Here is a 22,623-nt window from a genome sequence, read left to right on the forward strand (position 1 = left end):
ATTAATCATTCACTTCCCTGTGATAGACAACTGTACCATCGTGGCTCCTCCAAAGCATTCCAAAATCCTGACGGGTGACAAAGTTTTACTGATTTGCAGTTGAGGCTTTTATTCATGCACCCATCTGACCAGATAACGGTGCCACACAGGGTCTTGGTGAACCACAGGCATTCTTGATCTGCAAGTTCACTTCCCAGGTAAGTTCAGGACAATGGAACACCTCGGTAGCAATGGGTCTCACTCAGCAAAATCAAGGTCATAGTTTACAGTGCTTCCCGCAGACCAACGGATACCACAGACCTGAATGCTATACACAGGAAAGAAGAAAACCAATGAAAAAGTACCTGCTTCACTCCTAGTGGTACAATGATAATTCATTTCTACCACTTGGCCCAGAGTAGGCACTGGAATCACGCTTGTCGATGAAGTCATTCATCCTGATGTGCCGTGTCATTATGACGTTGGCGATCATGGTCCTTAACAGTGGCAAATTTTTCTGCAGAAGTGGTTTGCCTTTGCTTTCTTCTGGGGAGTGTCTTTATCGACAGGTGACCCCAGCCATTATCAATACTCTTTAGAGGTTGTCTGCCCAGTGTCGGTAGTCATGTAAGCAGGACTCGTGATAACGCACCAGCTACTCATATGACCATCCACCACCGGCTCCCATGGCTGCACATGACCCTGATCGGTGGGGGGGGGGGGGGCTAAGCAGGTGTTACACTTTGCCCAAGGATGACCTGCAGGCTAGTGGAGGGATGAGTGCCTTAAACCTCCTTTGGTAGAGATATATCTCCACCCCGCCATCCTATTGATAAAAATGACATCTAACAAAAATCAGGCACTGGCTGGCAATGCTGAAGTGGTTTCTCCTGTATTCCAAAGATGTACGAGTTAGGGTTAGCACGCCCTTTTGGTGTCGGTGGGCTGGCGACATTTGCAGCTTGCCTAGTGCCTAGCACATCTCTGATGAAAGCAATGCATTTCTCTGTGCAAGTATGCTTCGGTGTCTTGATGTGCATGTGATAAATAAAGTTAATCATTTTTTTAAAACTGAATTTAAGACTCCACACTATTTTTCTAATTTATTTAATATCTGTATTCAAAAAAATCTATAATCACCATAGACTGATATACAGAAAACCTGCAGATTTACATGGATGCACTCCTTTTCAGTCTGAAATGCCCCTAAATATATAAATTCAAAATGGCTTACAACCTTCTCGGAATTTTAAACTGCTTTTCTCTCCTCTCAGCACAATTTAGACAGTAGAAGATACAATACTAAATAGAAAAAAAAAGTATATAAATATATAATTGTAATGTCTACACAGAGTAACAAATCCACCAGTCTATAACGGAAATTACAAATGCAGTAGCCCCTTGCCAAAAAATGGAGTTATACTTTGTCGAGAGGTGCATTTTAAAAAATAACACTTCAGGTGTGTATTTAATCTAAATCTGAAGGAAGATGAACGCTTCACAGCTGAAGCAGAAATCATTTCTTTAAAGAAAATTCTGTATTAACAGAACCACATCTGACAATTATTCTATTCTGCCAACAGGCTTAGTGTCAGTCAGTCAACCTTAACACATTCATCTTTGTACAGCTTGTTGCCAAGCTAACAGGGTCAGAATGTGGCTGGGTATGAGCGCACAGCCTGTATGGGAAAAAAAAAGCTGATCCTGGCAGACGAGAAGGGTTGTGCATTTTACATTGTTTCAATATCTTGGAGGACACTTTTACAGGCTACCAGTGAACTCATGGCATTAATTGTGGGAGAAATTTGGATGGCTAGCATTTTCATTTTGGGCACAACAAATTGCCTTAGAGAAAGATGACTTCCAGGATGCATGGGAAAGCTCACACAACATCGGTGAGAACATTGGCCAAAGCAGTGCACGTTATAGTCCACAGCAGGTTCAATGTGCTCAGCGATGAACTGATCTTACATAGGACTGCAGTCTGAGCTCCCAATGCAGCACTTAGGTGGCTGCAGATAGCACTGCAATACTAGTAAAATGTCATTGCATCTGTATGGTTGGAGACACAACATGCTTTGGTAGACAACTAGCACTTCCATGTCAATAAAGAGGAGTCTGAAATCTTTACAATATTCTGTGGCAAGATGTCGCTGAACTACACGCTGCTTGATACAGAGCTCTGCACTAGCTTGAATGTTTGCGTTTTTAAAATCGCAAACACGAGGAAATCTGCAGATGCTGGAATTTCAAGCAACGCACATAAAAGTTGCTGGTGAACGCAGCAGGCCAGGCAGCATCTCTAGGAAGAGGTACAGTCGATGTTTTGGGCCGAGACCCTTCGTCAGGACTAACTGAAAGAAGAGCTAGTAAGAGATTTGAAAGTGGGGGGGGGGGAGATCCGAAATGATAGGAACAGACAGGAGGGGGAGGGATGGAACCAAGAGCTGGACAGTTGTTTGGCAAAAGGGATATGAGAGGATCATGGGACAGGAGACCTAGGGAGAAAGAAAAAGGGGAGGAGGGAAAAAAGCCCAGAGGATGGGCAAGGGGTATAGTGAGAGGGACAGAGGGAGAAAAAGGAGAGCGAGAAAAAGAATGTGAGTATATAAATAAATAACGGATGGGGTACGAGGGGGAGGTGGGGCATTAGTGGAAGTTAGAGAAGTCAATGTTCATGCCATCAGGTTGGAGGCTACCCAGACGGAATATAAGGTGTTGTTCCTCTAACCTGAGTGTGGCTTCATCTTTACAGTAGAGGCCTCCTGTCCCATGATCCTCTCATATCCCTTTTGCCAATCAACTGTCCAGCTCTTGGCTCCATCCCTCCCCCTCCTGTCTTCTCCTGAGGAAGTGTTAACTATCTACTAATCTCCATAGATGCTGTCTGACCTGCTAAGTTCCTCCAGCATTTTGTGTGTGTTGCTTTGGATTTACAGTATCTGCAGACTTTCTCATGTTTGTAATAATATTGAGCTTTATACCAGGGCTGACCAGAAAAGAAGATTGCAATAGGCAAAAATGTAGGCACTGATAGGAATTCCTACAATTCAGATTTTTCTTAAGACTGGAATAGCTTTCTGAAACCTAGTGGAAACAAAAATGGATTCATTTGTACTTGACTTTTTTAAAAAAAATAGGCAGTCAATAAAATATCATCACATTAGCCTAATGTAGTTTGACTCATGACAGAATTGAACACTATCAACATTTGTGTAAGTTTAGATCGCAATGAAACCCAAGTAATTAGGAAGACAGGAATATTAAGAGATGATCACCTCATTAAAAATAATAATTGTATTCAAGCCACATTTATTCATTATCTTAACCAAATGAAACTCACTAAAACTCTGCAACAAATTATTTAAATACAACATGTATCAAACTGAATGACAAAATCAGATTAAACATATATAAATCATCAGCATTAGAGGCATCCCAGTCTGAATTAAGTCATAACGTCAGCTTAACACAGACTGCCCAACTATTATTGAATAAGGACAAGACAATAAAAACATGGCAATTGCACAAATGTAACTAAGACAGGATCCCTAATTTCATCTCCATGCACAATTTCTCAGCTTCAAAGAAAATAAATTAACCATTATTAAAATAATTAAGACAGTCAAGTCCACACAACTTGAATGAACAAATTACAAATGACTTTTCAGGTTCCTGTTAATAAACAGCTGCTTGTGTTTTTGTAACGTATACACTCAGTGGCCAATTTATTAGGTACACCTGTACACCAGCTCGTTGATGCCAATACATAATCAGTCAATCATGTAGCAGCAACTCAATGCATAAAAGCATGCAGGCATAGTCAAGAGGTTCAGATGTTGTTCAGACCAAGCATCAGAATGGGAAAGAAATGTGATCTAAGTGACTTTAACCATGGAATGATTGCTGGTGCCAGACAGGGTGGTTTGAGTACGTCAGAAACTGCTGACCTCCTGGGATTTTCACATTCAACAATCTCTGGAGTTTTCAGAGAATGGTGTAAAAAAAACAAACAAACAAACAAACACTTCTAGTGAGCAGCAGTTCTGTGGGGCGAAAATGCCTTGTTAGTGAGAGGTCAGAGGAGAACAGCATACTGGTTCAAGCAGACTGGAAGGCAAGAGTAACTCAAGTAAATATACATTACAACAGTGATGTGAAGAAGAACATCTCTGAATGCACAACACGTCAAATCTTGAAGTGGATGGGCTCCAGTGTCAGAATATCATGACCACACACTCAGGGGCTATTTCATTAGGTACAGGAGGAATCCAATAAAGTTGCCCCTGATTGTAGTTCGCAAAGTCGGGAATGAATCTCAAAAGTTGCAGGTTCTTCTCAGTTAGGGATTCCCAACTGTTTTTATGCCATGGACCAATACCATTAAGCAAGGTATTGGATTCCAGGTTGGGAACCCCTGTAATTAGGTGAATGATAGCAATTGGTCAGGACTTTGCTCCAGAATAACAGTCTGGTTGCATTCTTGTTATGGGTGGTGTACCGTATAGCCTACATTATAATAAGAGACTACTTTATGTTTTAGTAACACGTCGTTGCATGCGTTATTAGGCGCGTATTGAGCATGCGCTATTAGGCATGTATTGATCTGTAGTGTGTGTCGAGTTCGGATTCTGCCAGTAAAGAACCATGAAACTTAGCTCCCATCTCCAGCATTTTTATTAATAACATTGTTGTGTAACCAGGCCACATACACAACAAATTGGCGACGAGAATTATGAACCTATATCTTATCGGAACGCCGTGTTTTAGTTGATAACAACACTCAGAGGAGAAGAGAGAGAATCTAGACGCATCTAGATGGAGTGTGCTCGTTGTGCTAGCCAAAAGGACACGTGAGTCAAAAAGGAAAAAAAGAAAATGGGGCTAAATTAACGTAACAAAGATGGCAGTGATTGGAACCATTACAGCATTTGATAGTGACATTGAAGACTGGGCAACCTACATTGAAAGAGTGGAGTTATATTGTGAGGCTAATAGTGTTAATGAGGAAAAGAAAGCTAGCGTCTTACTCAGTATTATGGGAGCAAAAACATACGGGCTGCTATGGAGCTTGTTAACCCCTGAAAAGCCAGCTGACAAAACCTTCAAGCAAATAGTAGACACTCTCCAACAGCATTTAAACCCCAAACCACTGGTCATTGCTGAAAGATTTAAATTCCACAAATGGAATCAGAGCAAAAATGAAAGCATTTCTGAATGTTATGCTGAATTGTGCAAATTATCAGAACATTGTCAATTTGGAGCTGGTCTATTGAGGGACAGGTTAGTGTGTGGCATGCACTGTGAAACCACACAGAAGAAGCTTCTGTGTGAAAGAGACCTTACATTAGAGAAGGCGCTGAACATTGCAATATCAATGGAAACAGCAGCACGTGGTGCTTCAGAGATACAACAAAAATCTCTGGAATATGCTACAAATAAAATGTCACTGAACAGAAACGAAGGAAAGAAATATTACCATTGTGGGAACATGTCACATGACCCTGATGACTGTTGGTTTAAAGACAAAGAATGCAGAAACTGTGGCAAACAGGGCCACACTAGCAGAGTATGCAAAGCTAGTAAATAGCAGGAAAAGGACAAAATACAGAGAAACAAGAAACCCCAGAGAGGAAAATACAACAATGTACACAAAATGGAAGAAAGCAGTTCTGATGAAAACGACTCAGACTTGTCTGCAACTTCACAGCGTGAAAGATACAGGGGATTGAAGAGCAATATGGATCACTCCACAGTGTCAGGCGTGAGGTTGAAAATGGAGTTGGACACAGGCTCAGCTTTAACAGTGATTTCTATACACAACTACAAACAACTGTTTTCTCACATACCTCTGAAACAAACTAAACTACTGCTAAAGACTTACACAGGACTGAAAGTGCATCCCAAAGGCAAAATTAAAGTGACAGTGACCTGCAGAGACAAAACACAGCAGTTGAACCTCTATGTACTGAAAAATGGAGGACCACCATTGCTGGGACGTGAATGGCTCAGGAAAATCCAGTTGGATTGGCACACCATCAAGGCACTAGATATGTCCGCAAAGGCGGGCAGCAAGGCTACATCTGAGAGACTGTCACAAACACTTGCTGACTCTGAGGAAGTGTTCACGAAAGGAATAGGAACACTTCGGGGCATGAAGGCAAGGATTGAGATTGCAGAAAATACATGTCCAAAATTTCACAAAGCCAGACCAGTGCCATATGCAATCCCTCCTACAGTAGAGGCAGAGCTGAAAAATCTGGAGCAGACTGGGGTCCTGTCAAAGGTGGACTGGAGTGAATGGGCCATGCCTATTGTTCCAGTGATAAAGAAAACCTCCAGCACAAAACCAGGAAAACCAAGCAAGGTGCATCTATGTGGAGACTTTAAAGTGAGTGTTAACCCAGTTCTCCACACAGTACAGTATCCTCTACCCCGTATTGAGGACGTCTTTGCTTCCCTGTCGGGGGGGGGGAACATTTCACAAAAATCGATTTGACCCAGGCTTATCTCCAAATGGAAATTGATGAAGCATCCAAGAAATACCTGACAATAAATACACACAGAAGACTTTACCAGTACAACAGGTTGGTGTTTGGGTTAGCATCAGCTCCTGCAATCTGGCAAAGGGCGATGGACCAGGTCCTGCAGGGGATTCCAGGAACTCAGTGTTACCTGGATGACGTCATTGTCACCAGCAAAGTTGACAACAAAGACTTTTCTAACCTCGAACAAGTGCTCACCAGGTTACAAGAATATGGGCTCAGAGATTATCAACAGAAATGTGAATTTTCCACAAAGGAAATCTCATACTGTGGGCATGTGATCAACAAGGATGGCTTACTCATGTCTCAAGACAAGATAGAAGCGGTGCTTAAGGCACCACCACCTGAAAATGTGTCTCAGCTGAGAGCATATCTTGGACTCGTGAACTATTACCACAAGTTCTTGCCTAACCTATCCACAGTCCTACACCCACTAAATGCACTATTAAAGACAGGGACACAATGGAAGTGGACTGAGAGTTGTAAGAAAGCGTTTCAAGAAACTAAAGGACTCATACCTTCAGAAGGAGTGCTCGTTCACTTTGACCCCACCTTACCAATCCGACTAGCCGGTGATGCCTCGCCCCATGGGATAGGAGCTGTGTTATCGCACAAGTTTCCAGATGGCTTAGAAAGACCAATAGCCAATGGAAGGAATATTCCGAAGCAAAACAAATATTAAATCGAGAAAAGATTAAATTCCAAACCCCGTACCCTGCTAAACTGAGGGTATTTTACCAAGAAGGGATACGACTATAGCAGACGGTGGAAGAGGCAACTACAGACATGAAGAACAGAGCTCTGCCCATTACCATGGTCAAACCAAGGGAAAGTCTGGCCGAGCAGTTATCTCGATCTGCTTGGGAAATAGTAAAAGAACCGAGAAAGCAGGAGAACTCACAGTCTCTTCCTAATATCCTTCTCTCGTCCTGCTTCTGTCCCCTGCTTTCTCGGTTCTCTTACTATTTCCCAAGCAGAATGGGATAACTGCTCAGCCAGACTTTCCCTTAGTTTGACCATGCTAATGGCTTAGAAAGACCAATAGCCAACGGAAGGATTATTCCGAAACAAAACAAATATTAAATCAAGAAAAGATTAAATTCCAAACAGATAAATGCACATGGCTAAGGACAAAGTAAAATTCATTTCTTTTAATGTCAATGGGCTGTTGAATCCAGTCAAGCACAGTAAAATGAAAAAAGAACAACCCCATGTAGTATATTTACAGGAAACTCACTTAAATGATAATGAGCGTGAAAAATTAAAGAGAATGGGCTTCACTAATTTGTTTTTCTCCTCACATAAATCAGGACATAGAAGAGGAGTTGCTATTCTCATCTCAAGCAAGCTAAATTTTGAAAAAGTATTCGAAATGGGAGATAAGGAGGGCAGATATATTCTAGTTTCTTCCAGAAAATTATTAATATTATGGTAACAGAAACAGAAGGTCTCTTGATATGTGGGGGAGACTTAAATTTACAATTACAACCGAAGTTAGACTCTTCCAATAGAAAAACTTACGAAACAAAGTCCTTACATAAGAAACTTAACACTCTTTTTCAGGATGTTGGTCTAATTGATATATGGAGGGACCTTTTCCCCGACAGAAGGGATTACACTCATTATTCTGCCACCCATTCCATATATACAAGAATAGACTATTTCATAACATTTGGAAAAGATAGAGACAAAATAATCACCTGTGGAATTGGGACAATAGATGTAAATGACCATGCACCCATATATACACCTAAATCTGTTGATTTTGACCGACAATCAAAGAATACTATTTGGAAACTAATTCCAAATCTACTCTATGATCCCTATTTTAAGGAACAAATTTAACAAGAAATTGGTCTTTACTTAGAATTCAATGATAATGGGTTACCCTGAAGGCTGTCTTAAGAGGGAAAATTATAGCGATATCTTCATACAAGAAGAAAATAAGGAATAAAACATTAGAGGAATTACAAAGTAAGCTGAAGGAACTAGAAAAAAACACAAATTGACTTTGGCACAGGATACACTAGAGGAAATTTTAAAAATTAGGAATGAAAATAATAGTTTGGCTACACAAGAAATTAGAAAAAAAAGTAATGTTTCTGAAACAGAGATACTTGAAAGTGGATCTAAATCTACGAAAATACTGGTGTGGAAACTGAAAAAAAAGATAGCAGAAAATACAATTCATAGAATTAGGGATCCAAGAACAAAAGTGATAAAAAAGTTAGCTAAGTGAAATTCAAGAGGCTTTTGAAATGTTGAAGCTGAACTAAAAACTGCAATTAGTTGGCTTCAATTAAGCAAGGCACCAGGATCAGATGGATATATGGCAGAGTGGTATAAAGAGTTTAGAAGTGAGTTAATCCCTGTTTTACTCCCCACACTGAACTGGGCCCTAAGAAAGGCACAAATGCCACCCAGCTGGAAAGGGGCAATAATCTCAGCTGTACCGAAAGAAGGCAAGGATAAAATGGAATGTGGGTCATTTAGACCAATATCTGTTCTTAATGTGGATTATAGAATATTTACCTCTATCATGGCCAAACGATTAGAAGAGTTTCTACCCACACTGATACATAATGATCAGACAGGTTTTATACAACAACGCCAAACACTTCACATTATGGATCATATAAGAAAATGAAATTGAAGCAATAGTGATAAGCGTGGACGCTGAAAAGGCATTTGATTCGGTTAATTAGAATTTTCTTTACAGAGTTTTACATAGACTTGGTCTGCATGACACAATTATTAAAACTATACAGGCACTCTATGACAATCTTACTGCCAGGATTAAAATCAATGGATATTTATCTAATAGTTTTACCCTAGAAAGGGGCACGAGGCAGGGTTGTGCAAGGTCATCGCTACTCTTCGCATTATATCTGGAACCATTAGCATCAATACATCAGACAAAATGAAGATATCAAGGGAATTACTGTTAAAGGCACAGAGCATAAATTGGCCTGTTACACGTATGACCTTTTAATCTATCTAGGGCAACCAACATACTCTTTACCTAAATTGATGCAATCCTTTGAACAATATGGCCAATTATCAGGATACAAGATCAACATAGATAAAACCCAAATACTTTCATATAACTATAGCCCACCAAGAGAAATTGAAAGTAGGTATCCTTGGGCATGGCAAACAAAGTCCGTCAAATATTTGGGCATCATTATGCCAAAAGATTTGGCAAAATTATCAGAATGCAATTATCAGCCTATATATAAAAAAATTAAGGAAGATATAACAAGATGGAACCTAATTCCTTTTCTTGGTCTCAGTTCAAGGATTGAATCTATTAAAATGAATATACTGCCCAGACTACTATATCTCTTTCAGACCCTTCCAATAGAGATTAACCAAAATCAGTTCAATGAATGGAACAAGATGCTACCAAGATATATATGGCAAGGTAAAAGGCCTAGGATTTGTCTCAAAACTTTGCAATTAGCCAAGGAAAAGGGGGGTTGGGGCCTTCCTTCTCTTAGAGATTGTTATTTTGCAGCACAGCTGAGAGCTGTGATATGCTGGTGACACTCAATGGAAAAACATTGAGGAGAGGATACTTTCCATCCCCATACAGCAATTTTGGCTGATAACAACCTACAAAGTTACATAAATAATATTGACAACCCGTGGGTGAAATGGACTCTTAAAATATGGAAAACTATTATAAAAGAATATAAACTAGAGAGAGACATTGCAATTCTTAAATACTGTGCATATGACTCGGATTTTACGCCGAATAAACTGGATGCTAGATTTAAGGACTGGACAGCTGAAGGAATAACAGCTATTTGCAATATAATGAAAGAAGTAACACTGTTCAAAGAGAAACACTTATTTGAAAAACAAGACGTTTACCAGTATTTACAGATGCGATAGTATGTTAATAGGACGGTTAAAAATGTAACCAAGGCGAGTACATGTCTGATAGAGCTATTTAGAAAAGCATATGATTCAGACAACGGTTATAGAATAATTTCAAGCGTGTATAAGGGTTTGTCAAATCTTAAAACACATTCGACTTCATACATTAAATCAAAATGGGAGAAGGAAGGAGGGATAATAATATCTGAGGAAGACTGGACAATAATATGGAGGTATCAATGGAAGTGTACCAGTTCACAGAAATGGAGGGAGTTTTGGTGGAAAAACTTGATAAGGTATTTTATTACACCCTCTCAGAAATCCCATTATGATAGTAACCCCCCTGTTTGCTGGAGAAATTGTGGAAATCAAAATGCAAACCATTATCATATTTTCTGGGAATGCCCCATAATCAAAGACTATTGGAGTGGGATACACAATGCCTTACAAGACATCTTTAAATGTGAAATACCCTTAGAGAGTAAGACCATATATTTTGGGTATATACCTCAAGAATGTTTGAAAAGAGATAAATATTTAATGAATATACTGCTGGTGGCTGGTAAAAAGACCCTTACCAGGAAATGGTTATCACAAGGAGAGCCCAACTTTAAATGTATGGATGGAAATTACAATGGACATTTACAAAATGGAGAAGATAACAGCATCTGTTAATCATAAGTTGGAACAATTTTATTCATACTGGAAAAAATGGTTTAACTACATAACACCTCATAGGCCTGATTTTATTCTCACAAGTCAATGAATATGTTGTTAAAAAAAAATCACTCCCTACTTGTACAAAGTTTTCTCCTTTCAATTGTTCTTTCTTTCCTCTCCTTTCTATAAGTGTATACCTCAGATAAATATTATGTGGAGATTTGTGACAAATATGATTATATTATATATATGTACAGTTTCTGAAATACATCTTATGGAAATATTTGATGATGAAATTCAATAAAAAATAAATTACAAAAAAAAAGAAAGATCAATAGCCTTTGCCTCAAGAACATTAACTTCAGCTGAACGCAACTACGCACAGATTGACAGAGAGGCCCTAAGCCTCGTATGGGGAGTCAAGAAATTCAGTCACTACCTTAGTTTACCCTGTTGACTGACCATCAGCCTCTCATGTCAATCTTCAAACCAAGAAAAGCATCCAGTGATGACAGCACGAAGAGTACAGCGATGGTCTCTTTTTTCAGGAGGTCACAGGTATGACATTGGACACAAGGGGACCAAGCAACATGGCAACGCAGGTGGTTTGTCACGTTTACCACTGCTGACTTCGGAGATAGCTACACAAATGGATTCAGCAGAGGTCTTTCACACAACAGTAGTTGAACAATAGCCAGTGCCAAACAGCCTCATTGAAAGGGAAACACGCAATGACCCTATGTTGTCAAAAGTGTATGACATCACGGTAAAGGGATAGCCAGCGTGGGGTAACACACTGTTTCCAGCCTTCTCAGCGAGGAAGGAGCAGTTGTCAGTGTGTCGAGGAACATCAATGTGTGGCTCATGAGTTGTGATTCCTCCCAAGCTACACACCAGAGTGCTGGAGGAACTGCACGAGGGGCACCTGGGTACCGTCAAGATGAAAAGTCTTGCCCATGCCTATGTGTGGTGGCCAGGAATCGATAAACAGATTGAGGACTTGACCAAGAACTGCTCTGGATGTCAAAAGATCCAGAACACACTACCACAAGTCCCACTCCATCCATGGGAGTGACTCTCATCACCATGGCAACGAGTGCACATCGACTTTGCTGGACCATTCATGGACTCTATCTTTTTAATTGCAATCGATGCAAATTCCAAATGGCCAGAGGTCATCAAAATGAACCACATCAGAAAAGACCATTACAGTGCTGAGGACCATGTTCGCCAGGAATGGCATACCAGAACAAATCTGCACAGACAATGGACGACAATTTGTCTCTGAAGAATTCCGAAGTTTCGTGAAGAACAATGGAATCAAGCACTTTACATCTGCCCCTTACCATCCATCCACAAATGGGTTGGCAGAAAGATTTGTGCAGACATTCAAGAAAGCCATCAAGGCAATGGACAGTGAAAATCGACCACTGCAACACAAGATAGACAACTTCCTCCTTGCTTATCATAATGCAGTACATGCAACCACTAATCAGACTCCAGCGATGATGGTTCTGAACAGGAACCTGAGGTCCCACATGGATCTTCTCAAACCAGATGTACGGCGTGATGTGGAGAACAGACAGTTCAAACACTTGAATACTAAGTCAGCACGGAGCTTCAGTGTGGGACAGTCAGTTCTTGCCACTGAAAAGTGGCAGCTGGGTGCAATGTCTGCCATAGATGGGCCACTGATTTATAGAGTACAGGTGGGAGAGAACGTATGGAGGCATCATGTGGACCAAATCCTGGATGCTCAGGTGAAAAACACAACAACAGCTTGCCTGGACTGCCCGGACATGGAAGCAAACACTCCTGATGTGACCACATCAGCCTCATCCACAGATAAGCCTGTTATCAGTGCTGAGGACCCATCTGATGTACCTGTGGAGACTCACTCCCCAAAGCAAACGTTTCAGGTCAGACATCACCCGGAGAGGCAGAGAAAACCCCCCTAGAGACTCGAGTTATAACTGGGTTTTAGACCAAAAGTAAAAAAAAGCTTATTATAATTTGATATTATTAAGTTACTAAGTAAACAAATGGTAGGCGTTTTTGTGTTAAGGGTAAACATATTTGTTTAGCACAGTGCCCCAGTAAAAAAAACAGTTGGTACACCATTAACATAAAAAGGAAGGAGTGTACCATATAGCCTACATTATAATTAGGGACTACTTTACGTTTTAGTAACACGTCGTTGCATGCGCTATTAGGCACGTATTGATCTGTACGTGTGTGTCGAGTTCGGATTCTGCCAGTAAAGAACCATGAAACTCAGCTCCTGTCTCCAGCGTTTTTATTAATGGCATTGTTGTGTAACCAGGCCACATACACAACAGGTGGTTTCAAATTTAACTCCATCCGCTAGGCTGAGTTCAGAAACCTTGTGCTACTCAGAGCTTAACAGCCAGTGTAATTCCTTCCCTGCAGTTATGAAACACAGTGAACCTGCAGAACTTGACACAATACATAAAACTTGCTGATAACTTTCAGTAAGGCCAAAATGGAAGAATTAGATTAGATTATTTAGATTAGATTATGAGGACATGCAGTCCTCTTTTATTGTCATTTAGTATTGCATGCATTAAGAAATGATACAATATTCCTCCGGTGTGATATCACAAAAACATAGGACAGACCAAGACTGAAAAACTAACAAAAACCACATAATTATAACATATAGTTGCAACAGTGCAACAATACCATAACTTGATGAAGAACAGGCCATGGCACAGTAAAAAAGTTCAAAGTCTCTCAAATGTCCCACATCTCACGCAGACGGGAGAAGGAAGAAAACTCTCCCTGCCATGCCGACCACAGTCCGACTCTGAGTCGTCTGAAAACTTCGAGCCTCCGATCAGCCCTCCGACACCGAGCACCATCTCTATCCGAACGATTCGACCTCAGCCTCGGTCGCCAGCAGCAGGCAAAGCCGGGGATTTTGGGGCCTTCCCTCCGGAAGATTCCCGATCGCCCAGTAACAGTGGCAGCGAACTGGCGTTTCAGAAATTTCTCCAGATGTTCCTCTGTGCTTTCACATCTGTCTCCATCAAATCAGAATTGTCCACAGCCCCTATTTAACAGAAACAATATCATTTCACTGGAAAGCTGCGAGCGCTGCCATCTTCTCCTTCCCCTCCAATATTGAGACTAAATTATAAGAATTTTTTCTAGTTTCATGAAGTAAATGATCCAAGATCTTTTTTAAAATGGGATACATTCGTCTGAATCCCCAGTTTATTAAAAAATCCAGCACAGTTAGTGTCATCACCAGAAAGGGAAATCTTTATTTCCAAACCTTCTTCGTTTTTTGGCGAGTCATGTTGAACCATCGCCCTGAACTGCTACAAACCTTCTAGAGAAGCTCCTGCCATTGGGGTGACCAGGTGAGCTGTGTCTGATTCCTAGAGGGGTGGGGTTGACCAGGCCTGCAGAAAGAACACATACAATTCCAATGAAATTGACATCAAAGACAACAGATATCTGTACTGTAAAGTTAATTTTAGGCAGCACTAATAGCGTAGTGGTTAGCACAACACTTTACAGTACCAGCAACCTGGGTTCAAGACCCACATCTGCCTGTAAGGAGTTTGTACGATCTCCCTGTGACCGCGTGGGTTTCCCTCGGGTGCTCTGGTTTCTTCCCACAGTCCAAAGATATATCAGTTGGAAGGTTAATTGGTCATTGTTAATTGTCCCGTGATTAGGCAAGGATTAAATCAGGGAATTACTGGGCGGCGTGTCTCGAAGGGCCGGAAAGGCTTATTCTGCACTGTACCTCAGTAAATAAATACTTAGATAGATAGATAAATGAATAAATTTTGAGACTATTCACATAAAATCAAGCAAACTCCTTATCCCAGCACATTGTAAGGACCCAACAGAACGTTTAATAGCAGGCTAAGAAATAAAAGGGATGTGGAAGGGATTATCCACACTAAGACTTACACAAATGGACATTATATTCATACATTCAGTGAAGGAGATGGTCAGTGTGTATAAGGAATGCATTTATTCCCATGTCTCTCAATGATCCTTTGGTCTCAGTCTCTGAAGATGATGAGTGGACTGCCTTCAAGAGAGTGAATCCAAGGAAAGCACTGAGTCCAGATGGAGTACCTAGCCGAGTACTGAAGACCTGTTCCGACCTACTGGCTGGTGTATTCGTGGATATCTTCAACCTCTCACTCCGGCACCTGCTTCAAGCAGGCTTCAATCGTACAAGTGCTCAGGGAGAGCATGGTAACTTGTCTAAATGACTATCGCTCAATGGTCATCCACCTCATCCACAGTGATGAAGTGTTTTGAGAGGCTGGTGTTAAAACAACAGCACCTCTACTTCCTTGGAGTCTGCGGAAGTTCAGCATGTGATCAAAAACGGGTAAATTTTTACGCAGAGAGTGGTGAGTGCATGGAATGGGCAGCCAGCGACGATGGTGGAGGCGGATGCAATAGGGTCTTTTAAGAGACTCCTGGACAGGTACATGGAGCTTAGAAAAATAGAGGGCTATGTGTAACCCAAGGTAATTTCTAAAGTAAGTACACGTTTGGCACAGCATTGCGGGCCAAAAGGCCTGTATTGTGCTGTAGGTTTTTTATGATTCTATGTAAAATCTTGGCAGACTGCTATAGACATGGGGTGGAAAGTATGCTGACTGGCTGCATTACAGCCTTGAATGGGAACACCAATGCCTTTGAGCAGAAAATTCTACAAAAAGTAGTGGACTCGGTCCAGTACATCACGGGTAAATTCCTCCCAACCATTGAGCACATCCACATGAAACATTGCCATAGAAAAGCAGCATCCATCATCAAAGATCCTCACCACTATGCTCTTTCCTCACTGCTGCCATCAGATAGAAGGTACAAGAGCCTCAGGGCTCACACCACCAGGTTCAAGAACAGTTACTACCCCTCAACCATCAGCTATTGAATAAAAGTGGATATCTACACTCATTCTATTTCTGGTGCTCCCACAATCAATGGTTTTACATTATGGCCTTCTTATCTTGCTATTTCATACTCGTTATTGATTACAATGTAATTATATTTGCATTTGCACAGTTTGTTGTTCATTGACCCTGTTTAGTTATTGTTCTACAGATTTGCCTGCAGGAAAAAGAATCTCAGAGTTGTATGTGGTGACATGTACATACTCTGTTAATACATTTGCTTTGAACTTTGAAACCAAGCAAACCCCTATGACTAAGACAAGTTGGAAATTTAAAAGTGTAGAGGGGAATGGCAACCTGAATGAAATGTGTGGAAAATAAAAGATGCAGTTAGTGCAGGATTTGTTTATATGAATGTCAGATGAATGCCCATGAATCGAGGGGCCAAATAGATTGTTGTCTTACCGAATGCCTGCGTTGCAGAAACAGTGCATCCTTTTACATACAGACAGAAAACAACTGTAGGTACAAAATACAATAAAGGATGTGGGCAATGGTTGCAGAGAAAGCGTGCAGTAGTAATGAGTTTGATGAAAGTGTTGTCAGAGACTACATCGGTCAGAATGGAAGAAAGGAAAAGGATAGAGACAAGGTGTAGCTGCCTAGAAATACAGACTGTTAATTTGCAACCCCAGTGTGGGGATGATTGCTAAAAGAGATGGTGAGAGAAAAGGAAGAAAATATTTGAGTGTGCCGTGGTGCAGTGATCCGCAGAGCTGCCATGAGAGCAACAAATGGAACTCGGGATGCATGCTGACCCATCATTAAATCCTCCACCATCCATCACATGCTCTCTTCTCATTACTACCATCAAAGAGGAGATACAGGAGCCCAAAGACACACACTCAATATTTTAGAAATAGCTTCTTCTCCTCCACCATCAGATTTCTGAATGGATCCATGAATCCTACTACACTATTTTTTCTCTCTTTCATGACATGCCATATGTGAGTGAAGATAAACCTGATTCTGATACGGATCTCTATTGTGGACTGAGAGTGGGAAAAGGGGAATCATGGTTGGGAAAAGGGGAAGGGAGAGGGGAGCATGGAGCATGCAGGAAGCACTGGAGGGACATTCTGTAATAAACTAATAAAAAAAGAATCTCGTGCTTTCTTGGCGTATACGACGAATGGTTTGCAGCCGGGTACAGATATTCATTATAACCCGTGTTTCAGTGACAAACTCTGCCACCTTCTTCACAACTGTGCTGTGCCAATGATCTTTGGGACCACATGGAAAAGGAAGCCATCGAAATAAAACTAGAGGAAAAGACTTTTAACAAAGATGAAGGTCTCGCTCTAAGTAAGAACTGGAATTCCATTGTAAACAAAGTGGGAGAGCAGAAACCTGATTGGATGAGGACAATCCAATCAGGAGGGACAGGCTACAGGGTTATAACTACCTCTGGACTGGACATATCCAGGCATCATCCCTGAAAAAAAGTGTCAAGAGTTTGTCATCAAAACGTCGGTTATAATCAAAACCTGTACCCGGCTTGAAGCCCGAGAAGAATTTATTCACCAATAAACCAATTGCTTGGAACCAAATTAACTTGCCTGGTGACTTCAGACTGGGTATGTCTGCACCCATGCCATGTCACTTCCCTGGCACTCCTTCTCTGCCACCTGCCCCTACCCCTCCTGCTGCGCTCCACACTCGCCATTCCCAACATCCTTTGCTCCCACCAGATTTACAAACTTGTAAACTCCACTCCATGTTGACAAATACAGTACTATGCAAAAGTCTGCAGTACCCCAGCTATATATACGTGTCTAAGCCTTTTGCACAGTACTGTACCTGGTTTTATATATGAAGAACAGGTAAGTAGTTTTAAGGTGAGTAACCTTTTCTCATCCTTCAAGGACATGAATCAGAAATAGAATCAAATATATTATCACTGACATATACAATGCATAGTATATTGCACTGTACCTCTGTCACAAAACAACAAATTTCTTAACATATGTCAGCGATAACGCACTTGATTCTTATTCTGATTCCTTCCACATGTGGAGAACTTTTGAGTGGCTCCAGCAGAAGCTTTAGGATAGTGAGGTATTGTCTGGGTTAATCCCAAGGCTGTGAAAGAAGAAGGGAATGCAACATGTACCCAGCAAAGAAAGGCAGAAGAAACTGTAGAAGATGGAGGGAAAGTTGGTGGCAGTATGGGCCAAAGAATTAAATGCTTGCAAGGGCAATTGTGAAGGACATAAGTGTCTGGGGGAGAAACGATGTATCGCAGAACAATATGATGAAGCTTACACTTAACAACAATTAAGGCAGACGGGGAGTGTGGAAGTGCACATGTTGTGCTTAGAAATATTGGCTGCAATATTAAGCAAAAGAAAACCCTTCCTTCTGGATAGGATGACTCTGTCTTGACTATCCCAAGACATTAAGAATGCAAAGAATACAGTGGTTTAAGATAATACACACTGGAAAACTCTTGGGGTGTGGAAGTGTCCTCCACTTGACATCATTATTCAAACTAGTCAGAGGTAGAAGGAATATGCATGAGCATTTGTTAACAGATTGCAGCCCTTCATAATGAAACACAAGGAGGTGGATTGGATCAGAATCAGCTGGCAGGAGGTGGGAGCCTCTGGTGTTTGAGAGCTCTCATTTCTTGCACAGAACCTGTTGCTCATAAATGTCAGGATTTAATTTGGGAGGCCTGAGAGACCCAGCTATGACAGAGGCTTAAATGCCACAGATGTCAGGCAAGTTTTAAGAGGATAAATAAAACAAGCGGGATAAAACAAGCAGGACAGGAAGAGGAAAGAGACGAATCACATACAAATTTAAACTGTAAGTGAAGCACCTCAACAGATCTGAGGAGGCAGGCAAAACTACGATGCAAATTAGTGCAACAACCTGACGGAAAACCTCAGCAAGAAAAGATGTGTGTGCGGTGTGCAGGTAACTACTTGGCAGGGATATCTGTAAATGCTTTTCCTTCAGAAAATTCATTCATTTGACCAAAGCGAGCTACGCACAAAGAAATGGCAAGGAATAGAGAAATAGTCAAAGAGGAGTGATCCAAAATTCCAACCAAATGGAGCCCCGCGAAAAGTAGTTGGTCAGAATGAAGCTAAGTACAATTTGACCCTGGGAGGAAGTGGAAGGGAATGCATGCTGTATCCCTCTGCACCTAACCAATGATGGGACCATAACAGATGAATTTCACACCTGTGCCCACTCAGGTATTGCCAGTATGAAAGGCCATCTCTAGATTTAATAACAAGAAAGAAAAAGGAAGTCTGATGTATCCTACAGTTCACATTGCTCTAATTATTCTGGAAATGGACCCATATTTTGAGAGAATTAATGGAAATGGTGTCAGAAGCCTATGCTTCCAAGTGAAGCCATTTACACAGAGTGGATATGCGTTTAATAAATTGAAATGAGAAGACATTAGAATGCCATAGGAAATTCAGATAAAATAACATTAATGGTAAGATGTGAAACACTTGCAGAATTTCCATATAACCTTTTGGGTTTATTGTAATGCAAGCAATGGGCCTTACTTCATATTGTTTCAATCTTCAGTGTAATTCTTGTATTGGTCTGTTTTCTTGTGTGGAAAAGTCGGAGTTAATTCGTGTTGTTAAATGAATGGAAGATAGCTGTTGTCTGAAATGAATCACATACAGAATGCTGCAAATTGGCTTCAGGCCATTACCTAAATCAGTGACACAGAGACTTAATATGTTGTATGATTTACTAAGGTTACTCTGCATTCATCCCTGACCCACAACGCAAATTATTCTGGCAAAGTTTATATCACAACCATATTAAAAGCAAAATAAGCCACATTTTAGTGACACTTCCACCTTGGAGTTGTATAATTCTAATACAGAATGTGTTGGGTTAAGAAAGGATAAGTAGGTTAGTCAGTGACCTGACCAAAGTGGTCTTTTGAGTACAATGATTGTTGAACCTCATCCGATTAGAATGTGAAAGCTTTTCAGACTGTCTGCACGCACGCTGCCTGACCTGCTGAGTATTTCCCCTAATTTCTATTTTTATTATAATCTCTTAATTGTCCCCTCATTCATTAATCATGGCATTGTTGAAAAAAATACCAATTTGATGCAATGGTATAGTTTAATAATTAAATGTTTAATAGAAAGAACGATATTGTTCAATTTACAACATCCTTAGTGCAATGATGCCTTAATGCAACCATTTTTATGTCCTCATTTTTCTCAATATTTTCAGTTTTAGTGCATTTATTGTGATTTAATCCAATATAAATTTCACAGTATGCAAGTGAGCTACACAGGAATTGCACCTTAGTGAGACCTGACTCCCTTTGAACTTAAAGCTTTCACATTCTAATGTGACTGAGTTTGATGATCATTGGAGTGAAAGACCACTTTGGACCAGGCTTCTATTTATTTCCAATCTTGTGTGAATGCAGCAGGAAGTCAAATTTCCAGAAGACGAAACAGAAAATGTCCGGGCCGCTGGATGAAAAGTTAATGTCTGGAGGAGTATAAAGGAACTGACATTTAAAAGGCCCCTTGCATAAAAGCACACTGTCTCTTGCGGGACTACAAGGAAACCCACTGGTGACTAAATGCCTCGTTCCTTCTGGAAAAACCTAATGATTTAAATATTTTAATTCTGGAGAGGTTGAGTGGAAATGCTTAATTGCCAAGAAGCAGCAGGATCCATGTTGGTGTTATGAGGGGGCTAGAATATAAAAGCAAGGATGTAATGCTAAGACTTTCTGAGGCATTGGTCAGACCGCACTTGGAATATTGTTAGCAGTTTTGAGCTCCTTATCTAAGAAAGGATGTGCCGGTATTGAAGGTGGTCCAGAGGAGGTTAAGAAGGATGATCCTGGGTATGGAAGGGTTAATGTATGATGAGTGTTTGATGGCTTTGGGCCTGTACTCTCAGGAATTTAGAAGAATGAGAGGGCATCTCATTGAAAGCATTGAATACTGGAAGGCCTTGATAGAGGGGACGTGAGAGGATGTTTCCTATGATGGGTGGGGTGGGGTGGGTGGGTTTAGGACCAGAGGGCACGGATTCAGAATACAAGGACATCCCTTTAGAATGAGATGAGGAGGAATTTCTTTAGGGTGGAATTCATTGACATAGATGGCTGCAGAGCCCAAGTCATTGGATATACATAAACCAGAGGTTGATAGGTTCTTGATTAGTAAAGGTGTCAAAGGTTGCAGGGAGAATGCAGGAGTAAGGGATTGAGAGGGATAATGAGTCAGCCGAAATGGAGTAGTGGAGCAGAATCGATGGGCTGAATTCTACTCCCATGTCTTTATTATGTTGGCAATCTGAGATGCGTTAACAACAATAGAAAGAGTGCAGGAATCAAGGTGGTGTGGCCTTCAGTCTATCCTGTAAATTGTGAAAGTAAAGAGACTGATATTGATGAAGCCGTGTTTAGATGGTTGAGAAACCCCTGCCAGACAGATGCCTGTTGAAAAGTAGAGCTAAATCTAATGAGTTTGCCAAAAGCCTGGTGTGGAAAGCTTTGAAGCATCAATTGGATTCCTGAGCTGCTGGAGAGCGAGACGCAATCTTGTTTACAAATGCTGTGCCGTGAAAAAGCAGATAGAGAGAAGCTGCTGATGACATGCCAAAAGATACTCATGTGAAGATTTGTCCTAAATTTTTAGTGAATTCATTCTTGATGTACACCATTGGGATAGTTAGATAATGCTGAAAATGGGCATTGCAAATTGCAATTAGCCCACTGGAAGTCATAAGGAAAACTTAGGCTTTGACTACAATATCACAACAACTGGATTAACTATCTCCATTCTAAGTACCCATTGCTGGCCTTCTTATAAACAAGTTCACCTTGGTTTAGAAAATTTTAAGACATCCCACTGTATGCCTATTTTATTTCAAGAAACTTAAAGACCAGACTAAAAGTACAGTGGACGTTTCAGGCTGAAACACAGCCAAAGGCCCGAAACGTCGACTGTACTTTTATTCCACAGATGCTGCCTGGCCTGTTGAGATCCTTCAGCAGTTTGTGTCTGTTGCTCGGATTTCGAGCATCTGCAGATTTTCTCGTTTGTAAAAGTCTTATCACCTTGATGTTGTTGCCTCTTGCACATTTTCAATTAAGCAGGATTGTCTGTAAACCAGCCATTTCATGGCTCTTTGTGACTAATGAAGAGGTAGATATGTTCAAATCTCCAAGGACATTATAGCTTGATGGCATTCATTTGGGAACAGATTAACAATCATGCAGTTCGCATTAATATGTAAAATTCGGTTAATGACAAATCCCACCAGAAATCAAAGGGATATGAGAGCTTTGCTTGCATGATCAATTGTGTATAAAAATGAACCATATTTAAACGAACATCAAAAAATTATGGTAATACACTTCACAGACATCCGTGGTTCTTTATCTTTCCACTTTATACATATGACCTCCACATAGGAGGGCTGAGCTACAAGCCCAGAGAAACGGACAATATTATGATTTTCAGTAATGTAAAGCTGTGTCATCTGCACATGCATCAAGAAACATGAATTGTAATAGGAGAGAACAAGAGAAAATCTGCAGATGTAGGAAATCGAAGTGACATATACAAAATGCTGGAGGAACTCAG

This window comes from Mobula hypostoma, chromosome 27, assembly GCF_963921235.1.
Source record: "Mobula hypostoma chromosome 27, sMobHyp1.1, whole genome shotgun sequence".
Taxonomy (NCBI): Eukaryota; Metazoa; Chordata; class Chondrichthyes; order Myliobatiformes; family Myliobatidae; genus Mobula; species Mobula hypostoma.